General features: G+C 40.3%; 2 protein-coding genes across 8 annotated transcripts in view; both read right to left on the bottom strand.

Annotated features, from left to right (window-relative positions):
* LOC113509324 (U4/U6 small nuclear ribonucleoprotein Prp4) overlaps positions 1-18122 on the bottom strand; it is a 251128-nt gene that overhangs the window by 50283 nt on the left and 182723 nt on the right. The window lies entirely within an intron of this gene.
* The window catches only part of LOC113516565 (protein hu-li tai shao), a 97515-nt gene that overhangs the window by 58886 nt on the left and 20507 nt on the right, over positions 1-18122 (bottom strand). For all 7 annotated transcript variants that reach the window (XM_026900986.3, XM_052899102.1, XM_026900988.3 and 4 more), the window contains exon 2: positions 14650-14699. The gene's annotated coding sequence lies outside the window, so the exon portion shown is untranslated. The remainder of the gene's footprint in view (positions 1-14649; positions 14700-18122) is intronic.

The raw sequence follows: 18122 nt of genomic DNA, 5'->3' as shown, positions 1-18122 counted from the left end.
GTTGGATGAGATGCTGCAAAGGCGTTGATCTATTAGTAAAATTAAATGCTTAGTACATCCCACTTCGCCGTTTAGATCCTGGCAGGGAATGAGCCAGAGGGAGACTTTGTACAAGAGTCGTTTACTTGCCCACCCCTGTCCCATTCGTGTTTCTACCGTGAAGCATGTTTGCATGGCTGTGTTTTGTTCCGTTGTTTAGACATTACGCAAGCACGGAGTCTCCGTTGGATGGGAAGCTGCTAAGGCGTTGATCTTTTAATGAAATTAAATGCTTACTACATCCCACTTCGCCATTTAGATCCGGGCATAGAATGAGCCTGAAAGAGATTGTAAAAAAGTCGTTTGCTTTGGCACCTCTGTCGCATTCGTGTTTCTACCGTGAAGCAGTTGTGTTTGCATGGCTGTGTTTCGGTTTGAAGCGTGGGATAAAGCAGTGAATTTACAGGGTACAGAGGAATAACACCCGAGTCCTCGGGAATGACAACGCATGGGGGGTATCATGAGCGAAACAGTACACTCTGTTACGTCCACGGTACTGCTCATGTCTATAGGCGACGGTTACCACTTTCCACCAGGTGGACCGTCAGCTTGTTTGTCATTCTAAGTTAAATAAAAAACACTCCTTCCTTTCCCGTGGGTGTCGTAAGAGGCGACTAAGGAGATCGAGGGACGGGCAGCAGCGTCCCTCTTAAAACATCTCTAAAGCCTGATTGCGGTTGCAAATCCGCCTGCCAAACGTGGCAGCTACTGGCAAAACCCCAAAGGGGAAGGTTTACGTTCAGCAGTGGACAGTTAAAAGCTGATACGATGATTAAGATCACCCGGCCTCTTGGCTAAGGTCAAAGATTTTTTTGTTACTACCACGATCTCAAATCATCTTGTAGTAAAATACGCTTAATCTGTTTTTAAGTGCACCAAATCTTTTCCCACATTCAATAATTACATAGATAGAAACATACAAATAAACATAAAGTTTATAATTTAAAGACAATCGCGACTTTCAAGCAAATTTCAAGCGACTTCCAAGTAAGACATTATTTATTTATTTATTAATACACTAGCGTCCCGTCCCGGCTTCGCACGGCCACATAAACAGAATAATAAATAATTAAACAATGTCTTCCAAAAAGAAAAAATAACCGACTTCAAATGTGAAAAGTCAGTTTTATTTTGATCTTGAAACTAAACTACTGAAGCGGTTTCGATAAAATTTCCACGGAATCAAACTGTAAGTACGGCCTTTCTGTTAAAAAATGAATTCTCCAAATCCGTTTACAACTGACGGAGTTATAGGGTGACACATATCCTTAACAATATAATACGGACGTGAGTTTGTTTGTTTGTCACTTTATAGCACCTAAACGGGTTAACTAATCACTCAGGTTATGGAATGAGCTCCCTGCCGAGGTTTTCCCAAGAGACTACAGCGTGGGGTTCTTCAAAAGTGGGATAAAGAGGTTTCTTCAGGGTCGGCAACGCGCGCGTAATACCCCTGGTATTGCAGGCGTTCATAGGCTACGGTAACCGCTTACCATCAGGTGGGCCGTATGCTTGTTTGCCACCTCAGTGGTATAAAAAAAACCATGGAAATTAATATACACGTACTTTATGGGATAGAGAATCGTGACGAGTTCCACTAGAATTAACCACGATAGTTTCCAGGGCAGACCGCGTGGAGGTCGACCTGATAAGATAGTATTGCCAATAATGGGGAAATCAGACCCCATTACTAACAATCTCTTCCCCCCCCCTATATACCCCTATCAGGATAATTCAAGCAGTTTTCCCTGAAAACCATCGCGTTCAATTCTTGTTGAGTTCGTCACGACGCGCCAACTGACCTGGTTACATCTTCACCTATCATGTTTCCCTGGTACTCCGCCAGCGTATATCGAAAACGCAGGTACCATTTCATTTTCCTCTATTAAAAAAAAATGGAATCTGACGTCACTGTTTACATTTCGGTTAGACAAGCGTATAAACGACCAGGCATGAAAATCATTGTCACATTTAACTCACTATCGATATAGTTAAATAATTATTTTTATTCACTGTTATATTACTTGTAACACATCACAGAAAGTGATTTTCGCACGCTATAATTTAAACATTCTCGTAGCTATTTGCTGTTGAAAGTGAAATATGAATTATGATACGAGCGAGCGAATAGAAATTTTAAGGTAGTGCGATAAAGTCTCTATTCGCTCGCTTTGTGCCGTACAAAACGGTTATGTTGTGCTTTCACTTTACAGCTAACCGAGCGCAGCCGATGACTCACGAATGAATCCGAATGCAGGGATTATCTGTGATTTCATTTATAAATATTTGTAGCACTCTGTATGTTAGTGCAAGTTACGTAGCTGGTAGAAGTTACGTATGATTTGGCGAAACATATTAAATTTCACATATTAAGTTTCACACAATTCCCATTACTAGCAATATACCCAACCAGGTCAACATCCTCGCGGTTCTCCCTGGAAACTATCATGGTTAATTTCTGACGAATTCATCATGATGGACTAACTGGCCTGTTTTCATTCTCATCTATCACCCTTCACTGGTGCTCCGCCAGCGTATCCCGTTAACGCGGGCGGGGTTGCCATACCATTTTCACTGATCAAAAAAAAAGAAAGCCTCCCCCGACTGGGAGGGTTTCACCAGTAGTCATGCTTGGCACGCGGCTTGCCAATTTCACACTTGTGATTTGTTGTAAAATTTCACCTGTGACACGTGAAATATACCGAGCCTACGAACGACCCAGCGCAATGCGTATCCTTGGTAGCGTGGCCTGAAATTGGGTCAAGTTTTACGTCGCACTCCTTGCGAGCTTTCTTTGTTCTCTTACGTCATGGAATCTTTGAGGGAATATTGGATACTAATCAATCTATCTAATATTATAAAAAAGAAAAAAATAATGATTACAATGAAAATAGTAAAAAAATATTATGCGATTTTAAAAATACTTTCACATTTTTTTTTATACAACTTAGAATGGCAAACAAGCTGACGGCCCACCTGATGGAAAGTGGTAACCGTCGCCTATAGACATGAGCAATACCGTGGACATAACAGAGTGTACTGTTTCGCCCATGATACACCCCATGCGTTGCCATTCCTGAGGACTCAGGTGTTTTTATTCCTCTGTACCCTGTAAATTCACACCATATCCCACCCTTCAAACCGAAACACAGTCATGCAAACAGAACTGCTTCACAGTAGAAACACGAATGGGACAGAGGTGGCCAAGCAAACGACTTTTGTACAAAGTGTCCCACTGGTAACTTATAGAGAGCGAGTTTTATGGGTTGTTTTATTTTGGAAAATTGCGAAAAGATTTAAATATAGATAATAGTTATTACTGAAAACTAGCGGCCCGTCCCGGCGTCGCACGGGTGGACATTTTTACATTTCAAAAATTGGCCACTATGGCCGCACACGCGACGGAAGCTTAAAAATGGAGTAACTTCTCGCGTTTCCCCAACATTTCCATTCACTGCTCTGCTCTTATTGATCGTAGCGTGATGAAAAGTATACTATAACCTGCCCGGGAGTATGAAGAATAATTGTACCGAGTTTCGTTAAAATCCGTCGAGTGGTTTTTGTTTCTATAACGAACATACAAAAATTTCACTGATTGCATTTTCGGCATCAGTATCGATCACTAATCACCGCCTGACAGTTATTTTGTAAATATATTTCATGTACAGAATTGACCTCTCTACAGATTTATTATAAGTATAGATTACAATTTAAGAGGCATTATGTAATATGTATACATGTAGTCTCTTGGAAAAACCTCGACAACTCACTACATAACCCGAGCGTTTATAGGAGGAAATATATCTGAAACCGCGTTACGCGCGACCACCTAGGCTTTATGGGATGACTGGAAGAGATATCTTTTAGAGACAAGCCCACCCTTGCTAACAAGTTGGTAAACTAATCGCCGTGTATATATGTATATATAGTTATATATTACAATCCTTAAAAAAATTTACTGTTGCACGTATTCTTTATTGCACTTGAACAAAACATACGGCGATTAGTTTACCAACTTGTTAGCAAGGGTGTATATATATATATATATATATTCATAAAATTTTATTCTACAATTCATAAAATTTTTTACTTAAATAACAGCCTGATTAAAATTAATACATGGTCAAATTAATTATGGACTTATTACTTACATAATCTATTATATATATATATATATATATATATATATTGGAAAAGAGAATCTATTATATATATATATATATATATATATATATTGGAAAAGAGATGCAGATATTAAAACAACGGTTTACACTTGTATAGTCGAGGTGCGTGCGATGCGGCGAATATCGATTCGACACAGTGGCGCCCACCGCGGCGCACACAAACGACCACTCGTCGCGTACTAGCGACCCGGCCCGACTACACACGGCCACATAAACAGAATAATAAATAATTAAACAATGTCTTCCAAATAGAAAAAAAAAGAACCAATTTCAAATGTGAAAAGTCAGTTTTACTTTGAACCTAAAAACTAAAGTCTGTACTGTCTATAGGCGACGGTTACCACTTTCCATCAGGTGGGCCGTCAGCTTGTTAGCCATTCTAAGTTGTATGAAAAAAAAAACTAAATTACTGTAGCGGTTTCGATAAAATTTCCACGGAATCAAACTGTAAGCACAGCCTTTCTGTTAAAAAAAGAATTCTCCAAATCGGTTTACAACTGACGGAGTTATGATGTGACAAACACAAAAAAAAAACGAATCTAAATAGAGGCACTGCTCGCTTTTAAAGTCGGCAGATAAAAAGAAAAGTCAAATCGGTTCACAAATAACACAGTTAAGAGGTAACTAACAAAAAAAGTCATATCCGAATTGAAAATCCCCTTTTTTTGAAGTCGGTTAAAAAGCAAATAAATTTAGAACAAAGCCTCAGTTTACAACACATACCAACGCTTTTAATGGGGTCGGCGTATGGGGCGCCGACCCCGTATCGACCTGTCGTACCTAGAAGTCGGAATGACATCATTGGGGGGAGCCGATGGTGGTATTAATCGCCATTTCTAACCCCCATAAGGCAAGGGTGTTATGGATTTACTGTCTGTAGTGTTCTATAAAAAATTCACCTAAACTATAAATACTTAGGGCGCGTGGTCCCGGCATAGAATAGGCCACCCCTTTTTTTCTCGTAAGAGGTGACTAAGGGAGCTTAATTGGTCGAGGGATGGAGAGCAGCGTCCCTCTTAAAACTTCCACCAAGGCCTAACAGGAGTTGACAACCCCTCTGCCAACCATGGCAACTACTAGCAATACCCCTTTTTTCGGGGAAGCCTGTTTAACAGTGGACAATCAATGGATATAATGCGATGACGATGATTCTATGAATCCATCAGGAAGGGGGGAGAGGAAGTATATTGCTAGCAATTGGGTTGTTCGACCACGTTGCTAGCAATAGCAATTTTCTTTCTCTGTATCAATCACTGGTGAGAAGTGTTCTAGAGTACGGCTCGGTTATCAGAGGGCCTACCACGAAACATTTTCCGAAATTTCGGGGACGAACGAAATAGAAATTTGATGTTTATATTACATAACAAATGCCATTTAAAATTATTAAAAATATTTCAATATCGTTCCTCTGGACTATTAGGATAGGATTTATGATGAATGAAACGTTAAGCTCCATTTACTGGGTCGATTTAGGTACGAACAAAAACACAAAATTGAGCCCGAAAATTCGGAATTTCATGTCATGGTAGGCCCCCTGGTCACCATTTTATAAAGTACACTGTGATCGCATTGAGAGTGTTCAGCGAATATGCCTTAATATACTAGCGTTTCGAACGGGATTGCTTCGCAAATTGAGCTCTTATGAAAACAAGCTTGAACGCTTTCATATTACGAGTACATCTTTAGAGGCGTCGTCAGCATAGTAACATACTATATTGTCATTCACACATAATGTGATTGGATTATAACCTAGCCGAATCACAAATGTAACTATTATTTAAGTTTTTTATAGTTGTGATTTATGTGCCAATAAAATAAAATAAATAAAAATATACCCTATCAGGCCGACAGTCGGTTACCCCTGGAAATCATGCTTAATTCTTGTGGAATCCGTCACAATGGACCGACTGGCCTGCTTTTATACTCACCTATCATGTTTCCCTGGTGTCCCGCCAGCGTATACTGACAGCGTAGGCGGGGTTACCATTCTATTATCATTTATTAAAAAAAAAAAAACTAGTAGTTTTTAAGACAGTGTCTCCATACAAATGCTTCGAGAAAAGCAGGTCAACTTTTTCATACAATTTTGCGTGATAAATAGTTACGAGCGATTCCTTTATAACTTCTATATTTGTTTTGTTTTATAATTTCTGCATCTTTTTAATGCGTAAACACTCATTTTATTTATTAAACAATTAAATATAGATACGTCAAGGTGCATTGTGTGCGTAAGTATATAGAACACTGGTAAGGAAACGAGTCAGTTAATTTGACAATTAGCTGACGAAAAGTTGACCCGTTTTTGAGGCTCGATGCCTCTATGCATATCACCAAAAATGCGTGGATATAATTCACAATTGATCCAGATATCGATTCCAAATTGATCAATTTCTTTTTTTGAATCTACCGGCCAGTTATTAAGATATCGCGTAACGTATCTACAGTCCAATTGTGAACTTATTTCCTTAGGTCAATTAAAAATGGCGTCCTCTCGCCGCCGTTCGCTCTATACGCTGAATCATCTCGTCACGATGACTTAATTTTCTCCAAATCCTATTTGACCCAAACAGCCTTGGGGTCGTCTTGCACTCCATTGTAATGTCACTATTTAGGTGGTAGCGATAGCAAAAAAAAAACCTCAAAATTAATTGAAAATTTTATCCCACAAAAGAAAAAAAAAACACTGATCGTTTGTAACAAATCCAGTTATTTTGATTTAGAAACTAAACTACTAAAATTATTTAATTTAAATTTTATGGGACATTTGTCCCATACCAAAGGATTTACTTACAAATTAAATATATCCATTCCTGAGGACTCAGGTATTTTTTTCTAATGGGTGATAATGGAATGGCAACCCCACCTGTGCTATCGGCATACACTGGCGGGGTACCAGGGATACATGATAGGTGAGGATGAAGCAGGTCAGTTAGCCCACCGTGACGAATTCAACAAGAATTGTTCACGATGGTTTCCAGGGAGAACCACGTGGAAGTCAACCTAATAGGGCATATTGCTAGCAATGGGACTGTCAAACTCCATTGCTAACAATCCCTTTCCCCAGGAACCCCTGTATTAGAGTGATAATAAAGTTTAGAAATGGCACTTCCTGATACCATCAAGAGACTATCGACTAAACCGTCTTTCAAAAAAAAAAAAGTTCACGCTCACTTTTTTACTTTATCCGAGCAGTGAGTGCTTTATATTATTCTCAATTTCGTGTACAATATAGTATATGTCATATATGCGTAAGTATATTTGTTATTCATATATATTTATTCGTTTATATATATGTAATTTTAGTATGTATGTATATCAATAATTACTAGTACCGCATTCGTGTATTCTGACACTTGCCTACGGTTGACTGGGAGAGAATGCTTTCAGCATTAAGTCCGCTATGTACACATATATGTACTAATGAATAAATAAATAAATAAATGAATACGATTAAGACACGCGAGAAAATCCCGGCAGTAAGGGCGCCATGACTCACCGTGCGTTGACCGGTGCGTGGGCGCATGGCATTGTGTATGTATACACGGTTATGTTATTTACCGGGTGAACTTGCCAGGTAACTGGTTGTCGATGTATATACTCTATTGCATTGTATCAAACGTTAATTGCCCACTTCTAAACGTATTCCTCCCCCTATTTAGGGGGGTATTACCAGAGGCTTTGTACAAAAGTCGTTTGCTTGACCGCCTCTGTCCCATTCGTGTTTCAACCGTGAAGCAGTTGTGTTTGCATGGCTGTGTTTCGGTTTGAAGGGTGGGATATGGCAGTGAATTTACACGGTACAGAGGAATAACACCTGAGTCCGCAGGAATGGCGACGCATGGCGGGTATCATGGGCGAAACAGTTTTAGCTGTTATATCCACGGTACTGCTCATGTCTATAGGCGACGGTTACCACTTTCCATCAGGTGGGCCGTCAGCTTGTTTGCCATTCTAAGTCGTATAAAAAAAATTTGTCGCGCTTGGCAGGTTGGCAACCGCAGTTAGGCTTTAGTGATTTTTTAATAGAGATATTGCTGCCTATACCTCGACTATTAAGTTCCTTTAGTCGCCCTTCCTTTCCCGTGGGTGTCGTAAGAGGCGACTAAGGCAGCTTAGTGGTAGAGGGATATACAGGAGCGTCCCTCTTAATTCTTTTAGTGCCATCGATTTTTACTCATATCTACTTAAAAATGCCAAAGAAATCTTTGTCGTGTTGATGTCATTTACCCTCGTCTCTAAAAAAAACTGTATCTCCTCCAAAAATTATCCAATTTTAATATTTTTTTTTTACAGCAAGCTAAACAGCGACTGATTTCACGAGCGCTATGACCGCTCGTGGCACTTTTAGTTGCAATGCGCACGAGCGAGATGGCGCTCGTCAGCACTCAATGGGTTAAAACATTTTGGATGGATAGTTACGAGCGATTTCTTTATCATCATCATCTTCCTACCCTTATCCCAATTATTATTTGGGGTCGGCGTAATATGGTTTTATCCATATTACAAAAGGATTTAGCTTATAGTTTTACGACCGGCCGCCTGCGATTCCTTTAAACTTCTATATTTATTTTGTTTTATAATTTCTGCATCTTTTTAATGCGTAAACACTCATTTTATTTATTAAACAATTAAATATAGATACGTCAAGGTGCATTGTGTGCGTAAGTATATAGAACGCTGATAAGGAAACGAGTCAGCTAATTTAATAATTTTCTTTTTCAATGGGTGAAAATGGTATGGTAACCCCGCCTGCGCTAACGGGATACGCTGGCGGAGCACCAGTGAAGGGTGATAGATGAGAATGAAAACAGGCCAGTTAGCACATCATGATGAATTCATCAGGAATTAACCATGATAGTTTCCAGGGAGTACCGCAAGGATGTCGACCTGGTATATACCCAATATTACTAGCAATGGGATTCTCAGTCTCCATTACTAACAATCCCTTTCCCTTCGCTAATTTGATAATTAGCTGACAAGAAGTTGACCAGTTTTTGAGGCTCGATGCCTCGATTAAGGAGAGGAGTAATTATAAACAGTTTGGACTAGAGGCAAATATTTTAGTTTTTAGGTAAAAATTAATTTCAGTATTCGACAACCCTGGCGGGCCGTATGCCGAGCACAGCTCACACGTAATACAGTCTCGTGTGTGCATGTTAATTAGATTAAACGTAACGTATTAATTAGTTTAATTACAATAGTGAATGAGCTGCTTGTGTCAGAGGTCGTGGACCGGTCGTCGTGCGTGCTTGGTAACGACAGTGGCTCAAATAGAAGAAATACTACTATAATTTATGTATTTATTTTACACTTTATTACGCCGATTATAAAATTATACATATAGTTAATTGTAATGAGAAACGATACAAAAGGCGGCCTTATCGCTGAACAATTTCTTCCAGACAATCTTTGAGATTATATATATATATATATATATATATATATATATATATATATATATATATATATATATATATATATATATATATATATATATATATATACTTATCATTGAGGGGTATAAAAAATAGATGTTGGCCGATTCTCAGACCTACCCGATATGCACACAAAATTTCATAAAAATCGGTAAAGCCGTTTCGGAGGAGTTTGGTAACAAACACCGCGACACGAGAATTTTATATATAAGATATATATATAGGGGGAAAAGGGATTGTTAGTAATATACCCTACCCTATCAGGTCGACCACCTCGCGGTTCTCTCTGGAAACAATCGTGATTGATTCCTTGATGAATTCATCACGATGGGCTAACTGACCTGCTTCATCCTCACCTATCATCCTTCACTGGTGCCCCGCCGGTGTATACCGATAGCGCGGGCGGGGTTACCATTCCATTTTCACATATAAAAAAGAACTACTAAGCAATATCAGATCATATGGCCATCGGTCGACGCGGGCGCTGTTCATTTCCGGTGCTAAAACATTTGCACAATACTCCTCGAGTCAACAACGGTACGGTGGATGCGTCAGCGCCGTGAATAGCCAAGGCCCAGTGGAGTTTATATCGTTTATTAGATATAGCATCGAATGAATGAACGCATGAGTATAATTTATTTGCATTATACAATACAGGGAATAAGCGAGACGATTAATAAATGCAACGATACAGTTGTATGAGTACAGTGAGCCGGTCTTATTGCTGGGAGCGATCTTTACAGGACAACATCAGGGTGAGGGACTAATTGTAGTACAAGTAGGTATGATAGTACCTTTATCAAATTTCTTCTTCATATATATATATATATATATATATATATATATATATATATACAACAAACTATCATATTAATAAATAATTATATAAATACATAAATAAAGAATGGCAATTTATGAAAAGAAGAAACAATCAGATAGACCAGTGTTTGGAAATTAAAGCTAACTGCTCATGTCTATAGGCGACGTTTACCACTTGCCATCAGGTGGGCCGTCAGCTTGTTTGCCATTCTAAGTTGTATAAAAAAAATTTGGATTAAAAAAGAATATTAGAAGGAACTTACTACCATAAAAGGTGAAAATTGGAATCATTAACATCCTTCTAACTGAACGTTCTACAAGAGAAACTGTACAATTTTCTCAAATATTCATGGCCCATATTTGATCATGTACCAGTTACACACATATTGTACGTTAGAAAGAGATAGAGCGGCTAAAGTTCCGGGAGCGGCGTTCCGCAGGACGCGTCCAATTGGGGTCGCGGCGGAAGCGCACCGACGCGGGAAGATGGCGCGCGATTCGAAATTCGAATAGACGACGTTCGAAATTTGATTTTTTCATTCATTCCACGTTCGATGCGTCGATGGGGCGGACGTGTTTGGTAATTAGACGGTAATTTAAGCTCATTATAGATACAGTATTAAGTTGTTTATGACCGTGAAGTCTGTGTATAGTTTGGTAACGAAATTGTACGGATTTTTATTGGTTGACCACGTTTTTGTTTTTTATGTAATAATCATACTGTAAATTCTGTTATATAGTATTTATGTATATTTACAATGCAATGGGCTATTCACATAGCTTTAAAAATCGAAAATCAATGGGGAAGAATGGTCCTTGAGTGGTGACCTCGTAAAGGCAAACGCAGTGTAGGTCGACCCCCTCCCCCCGACCTCAAATGCATTGCAGGGAGTCAGTGGATGCATTCCTTATGAAGTCTACGATCAACAATCAAATAAATTGAAATACAAAGAACAGTATTTGTACTGTGTGGGGAATCGAACCCGTGACCACCGGAAAGAGCTGCGTATAAAACCGATCGTATCAAAAAAAATAAAAAATTGGATAACAGACTTTTGACATATTCCAAAATAGATATCCAATCGATGTGGGCGATATCGAAATGCGTGATGACGTTATACCCGTCATCAGTGTCCAGAGAAAACCAATACATAGATATCGGAGCGATAGTGATACTACCCGTGCCTAGCTTTTTTTTATGCAACTTAGAATGTCAAACAAGATGACGGCCCACCTGATTAAAAGTGGTTACCGTCGCCTATAGACATGAGCAGTACCGTGGACATGACAGAGTATATTGTTTCGCCCATGATACCCCCCATGCGTTGCCATTCCTGAGGTGTTATTCCTCTGTACCGTGTGAATTCACTACCATATCCCACCGTTCAAACCGAAACACAGCCATGCAAACACAACTGCTTCACGGTAGAAACACGAATGGGACAGAGGTGGCCAAGCAAACGACTTTTGTAGGGGGGAAGGGATTGTTAGTAATGGCGAGATTAGTCCCCATCGCTATCAAAATACCTTATCAGGTGGACCTCCACACAATTCCCATTGGAAACTATCGCGACTAATTTAACATTGTATTCGTCACGTTGGACTAACTGGCCTGCTTCATCCTCACCTATCTATGTGTCCCTGGTACCCCCGCCAGCGTATACCGTTAGCGCAGGCGAAGTTACCATTCCATTATCATCCACTAAAAGCCTAGTATGTATATATATATTTGTATGTATATTTGTAAAAACGCACCCATACTACAAACAAACATTGGTATTTCCGAAACACAGCCATGCAAACACAACTGCTTCACGGTTGAAACATGAATGAGACAGAGGTGGCCAAGCAAACGACTTTTGTACAAAAGTCTCCGTCTGGTCTAGTCACAAAGTGTATGTTCTACAGCAATAAAACCTCTAACGAAATACAAGTAAATCCATAAAACATACAATTATCCGGCCAGTCGCCGCGCCAACGTCGCGCCTCTCACTATACCTACCTATATGAGAATAAACAAAAACTACAGTCGAATCCGACCGCAGTAATATAAGGGTGGCGATGGCAAAGAGTATGCAACGCAGACGGATCATTAAAATAAAATCGTGTTCCACAAAAGAAAACCCATTTGAATTATTTTTTTTTTTAATAATAATATGTTTTTTTTTACGTCTGTATCATGTGTACGTTTGTATTGTAATTTGTGTGCTGTAAGTAACGCAAATAAATTATATATCTATCTATTTATCTATCTAACATTTATTGGAACAAAACAACTGTTACAAAAGTAGGGTAATGTACGATAACAGTCACATTAGTTAAAAAAAAAAACTGTGGCTGTCAAAGTATTTAATCAACTGGGTGAGCTTTACAGTCTCCTAATACGCTCACCCGGGGAGAAGGAATTGTCAGAAATGTGGACTTCTGGTCCCATTGCTAGCAATATACCTTGGTCAGGCCGACCTCCTCATGGTTTCTCCTGAAAATCATCGTGCTGAATTCCCGACGTATTTATCATGATGAGCTAAGTGACCTGATTTTCTTTCACACCTTTCATCCCTCACTGGTGCCCCGCCAGTGTATACCGTTAGCGCGGGCAGGGTTACCATTCCATTATCATCTATCGAAAAAAAGTACCTACGTATATACCAAATTTCAAAGGGATTCATTAAGCCGTTGTTAAGACGCTAAGAGGTAACAAACAAATAAAATTTTACATTTATAATAAGGACATAGTTGTAGATGAGAAATTAAATCTACTTTTAATCAATTGTCTTGTGCCCACCAGGGCCGTGCCTGGGTATATGGCCGCCTGCGTGCCAGTCTGTATGGCCGCCCCCAGGATAACATTAAAAAAAACTACTTTAATTTTTAATGTTTATTATTATACACAGGGCATCAAACCGGGAAAAAAATCAGTTTTTGGTTAACCGAAATCGGTAACCCAGTAAACAACTTGTAACGATTTGGCCGCCTCTTAATTTCGGCCGCCTGCGTGCGGTGCACGCAATGAACGCCCGTCAGGCACGGCCCTGGTGCCCACACTACAAACTCTGCTTAGTTTGGGGCTAGAGGGCGCTGCGTAATACATCCATTGATATTTACTTACATGGCACGTATCCAAACTTTTCAGATTATCAAAACTAGATTGTAAATCAGACTGGATAACTCCCTAGTCATTTATACCGACAGGGTAGGCGAAAAGCTAAAAAGTATTCTAAGTGTAGGCATTAACCTCGCACGAGTGGCGCGTCTGCACATATCGATCTACGACAGACGCCGGCTAGACTCGGCCTATGGCAATTTACGGCGCGTTATTTCTAGTAAAAGCGGCTAGACTTTTTTAATGATGTCATAGATTAAATAATATGTCCTAGAAGTGCGTGTTCGAATGCATTAGAGACAATAATTTTTTTTGATACCACTGAGGTGGCAAACAAGCATACGGCCCACCTGATGGTAAGTGATTACCGTAGCCTATGAACACCTGCAATACCAGAAGTATTACGCGTGCGTTGCCGACCCTGAAGAAACCTCTTTACCCCCCTTTTGAAGAACCCCATGCTGTAGTCTCTCTCAACCTCGACAGGGAGCTCATTTGTAGCTGTGTTCGGAAAACTGCATAGTCTTGCCAAATTTTAACACAAATTCGGGTAAAAATTCGTCTTAAGGATAATAATAAAAATTGTGTCAGACCAATCTGTATGTCCTTTAAAAAAAAGAAAAGAATTTTCTAAGTCGGTTCCGAACTGACGGAGCTATGAGGGAGACTTTGTACAAAAGTCGATTGCTTGGGTACCTCTGTCCCATTCGTGTTTCAACCGTGAAGCAGTTGTGTTTGCATGGCTGTGTTTCGGTTTGAAGGGTCGGATATGGCGTGATTTTACTGGGTACAGAGGAATAACACCTGAGTCCTCAGGAATGGCAACGCATGGGGGGTATCATGGGCGAAACAGTATACTCTGTTATGTCCACGGTATGCTCATGTCTATAGGCGACGGTTACCACTTTCCATCAGGTGAGCTGTCAGCTTGTTTGCCATTCTAAGTAGTAAAAACAAAAGAAAAAAACGAAAGAACCTTCTTTTAAGTCAGTTAAAAATTTTGGACAAATCGAATACAAAATCCCCTCAGGAATGTAATTAGGCAGCAAAAATATGATGGACCACTTACTTGAATATGGTTTGGACCTCACTGATGGCGTACTGGAATCATGCACAGCTCTGGAACAAAAGAAAGGATTACGTCAATCGTGTATTCCCAATTCGTAACATGTTAAAACCGCCGTGTGGTCTTTTCCCATAGGTGTCGTAAGAGGCGATCAAGAGAACTTAACAGTCGAGGGATGGACAGCAGCAGTCCCTCTTAAAACATCAATAAGGCCTAACTGCGGTTGCCAATCCGCCTGGCAGCTACTGGCAACACCCTCCTTATGGGAGAAGCCTATGTGCAGCAGTGGACAGGTAGTGATTGTTATAAAAAATAAAGGTTTCTTCAGGGTCAGCGACACGCTCGTTACACGCCTAGTGTCGCAGGCGTCCATAGGATACAGCGACCGTTTACCATCAGACGGGCAGTATGCTTGTTTGTAATATATTGTATGTAGTAAATTTATTTCAACATTTATTATATAAGTAGGTAAATACGGGGGGGGGGGGGGGAGTTGGTAATGTAACAGTCTCTCACTGCTAGCAATACACCCTATCAGGTCGACCTCCACGTGGTTTCCCCCTGGAAACCATCGTGATTAATTCTACTGGAATTCGTCACAATGGGCCAACTAACCTGCTTTCATCCTCACCAATCATGTGTCCCTGGTACTCCGCCAGCGTATACAGATAGCGCAGGCGGGGTTACCATTCCTTTATTACCCATAAAAAAAAGCAGGGTACTACGTGGATTAGGGAATTGATTGATAAACTTAAGTTATTAATTCACTCTTGCGCCACCTGCCCACTTCTATCTGTTCTCCTTTAACCGAAAGTTGTCTGTAAGAGATCGCCCTAGCGATAACACCGCCTTTTGTACCTTTATGTGTATATTTCAATCTGTATTTATGTTACTGTATTTCACTTGAATTATTCACTTGTCATTGTATATTTTTGCACATGGTGCAATAAAGAGTTAAATAAATAAATGAAATATTTTTTTACATGTAAAAACTGATCTAACAAATATAGGTCCACGTAGAAAAGATCCCATACATGTCACGTTCACAAGGCTAGCTGTCCCAATTGTATGAACTGTTGTCACGCTCTGATAGCCTAGTCATATGATGTGGTCACTGAAGCGTGACGGATGGTACTTTTTTAATGGATGGTAATGGAATAGTAACCCCGCCTGCGCTATCGATATACGCTGGCGGGGTTTTTTTTTTTTATACAACTTAGAATGGCAAACAAGCTGACGGCCGACCTGATGAAAAGTGGAAACCGTCGCCAATAGACATGAACATAACAGAGTATACTGTTTCGCCCATGATACCCGCCATGCGTTGCCATTCCTGAGGACTCAGGTGTTATTCCTCTGTACCCAGTAAATTTACGGAGTACCAGGGAAACATGATAGGTGAGGATGAAAATAGAACAGTTAGTCCATTGTGATGAATTAAACAAGAATTAATCACGATGGTTTCTAGGGCGAACCGACGGATGGTCGAACTGACAGGGTATATTGCTAGCAATGGGGATTAACGTCCCCTTTACTAACATTTTCTCTCCCTGTTGTACCAGAGAATTATGATAGGTGAGGATCAATCGAAATCTTGAATCGAAGTCTGGTCCATAAGTCCACTGTGACGAATCCATAGGGAATTGACCACGACGATTTTCAGATGGGATTGCCATTTTCAACAATCCATCTTACTCCCACCGGCCAGAGATTAGGAGGGCCCTGTGGTCCCAGCATAGAATAGGCCACCCCTTCCTTTCCCGTGGGTCTCATAAGAGGCGACTAAGGGAGGGCGAGGGACGGGCAGGAGCATCCCTTTTAAAACATCTCTAAAGCCTAACTGCGGTTGCCAATCCGTCTGCCAAGCGTGACAACTACTGGCCAAACCCCCCAAGAGGCTTATATTCAGCAATGGACAGTTAAAGGCTGACATAATGATAACGATGGACGTCACAGGATATACTGTGTCGCCTAGTGTGCCTATCATACATTGTCAATCTCGAGGATAATGCCATTATACCTGGACACAATGTAATTTTACTATAAATAAGCCTCGTATCAGAAACAAAATGGTCATACATACATCATACAAATGAAATGTGTTCGCATTACGGTGACCTCGACGTCCATTATGCGTTAAAATGACATCAGACACATGACCGCATCCGAACAAGGTCGAATTAAGGATATTGCGAATTGTATATCTGGAACACTCGCTTATACTGTGTCACCGTGCGGCGGCGTACTGGGCCAGATCGTTGGGCTCCCTATAATCTTTTTTTTAGGCAACTTAGAATAGCAAACAGGCTGACGGCCCACCTGATGGAAAGTGGTAACCGTCGCCTATAGACATGAGCAGTATCATGGACATAACAGAGTATACTGTTTCGCTCATGATACCCCCCACGCGTTGCCATTCCTGAGGACTCGGGTGTTATTCCTCTGTACCAAGTAAATTCACTGCCATATGCCACCCTTTAAACCGAAACAGCCATGCACAACTGCATCACGACTTTTGAGGGTATAGCAATGTGGAGGAGACCCCTTCGTTACCAATCCCTTTCCTCACGCTCCGTATACGCTTTTTAATGGATCGGTATACGATGGCGAGGTACCAGGGTAACATAATAGGTGAGGACGAAAGTAGGTCAGTCGGTCGAGCGGGTCAGTTTGCCTGTCGTGACGAATTTTACAAGAATTATTCAAGATGGTTTCCAGGGGGAGTAACTGCGTGGAGATCGACCTGATAAGGTATATTGCTAGACTCCATCACTAACAATCCCTTTCCCCCACTATCTCTAGAGGTCTATTTTTATCAGGATCTACTGTAAGCCCTGAAATTTTTGGAGACAAAATGCGTCAAGTCATTGGTAATGCGGACCACCAGTCCCATTGCTAGCAATATACCCTGTAGAGGGGAAAGGGATTGTTAGTAATGGAGACTGAGAATCCTATTGCTAGCATTATACCCAACCAGGTCGACCTCTTCGCGGTTCTCCCTGGAAACTATCATGGTTAATTCCTGATGAGTTCATCATGATGGGCTAACTGGCCTGTTTTCATTCTCATCTATCACCCTTCACTGGTGCGCCGCCAGCGTATTCCGTTAGCGCAGGCGGGGTTACCATACCGTTTTCACCCATCAAAAAATAAAATACCCTGTCAGATCGACCTCAGCGTGGAAACCATCGTACTAAATTCCGGGTGTATTTGTCACAATGAGCTAACTGACCTGCCTTTACATCCTCACCTATCATGTGTCCCTGGTACTCCGCCAGCGTATACCGATAGCTAGGTGGAGTGTTACCGTTCCATATATCATCCATTAAAAAAAAAATAACACACAGTGGTTTATATACATATATGGGAATTTTGTTATTTTTTTTTATTTTAAATTTATATTAAAATTTAGTTTATATTATAGATTATTGTCTATTCTTAGTTCAGTTTGTTTTATATAGTTTATCAAATTATTT

This window comes from Galleria mellonella, unplaced genomic scaffold (assembly GCF_026898425.1).
Source record: "Galleria mellonella isolate WM207_F2 unplaced genomic scaffold, CSIRO_AGI_GalMel_v1 utg121, whole genome shotgun sequence".
NCBI lineage: Eukaryota > Metazoa > Arthropoda > Insecta > Lepidoptera > Pyralidae > Galleria > Galleria mellonella.
Note: the sequence above shows the minus strand (reverse complement) of the source record. Positions and strands in the feature narration are given on the sequence as shown.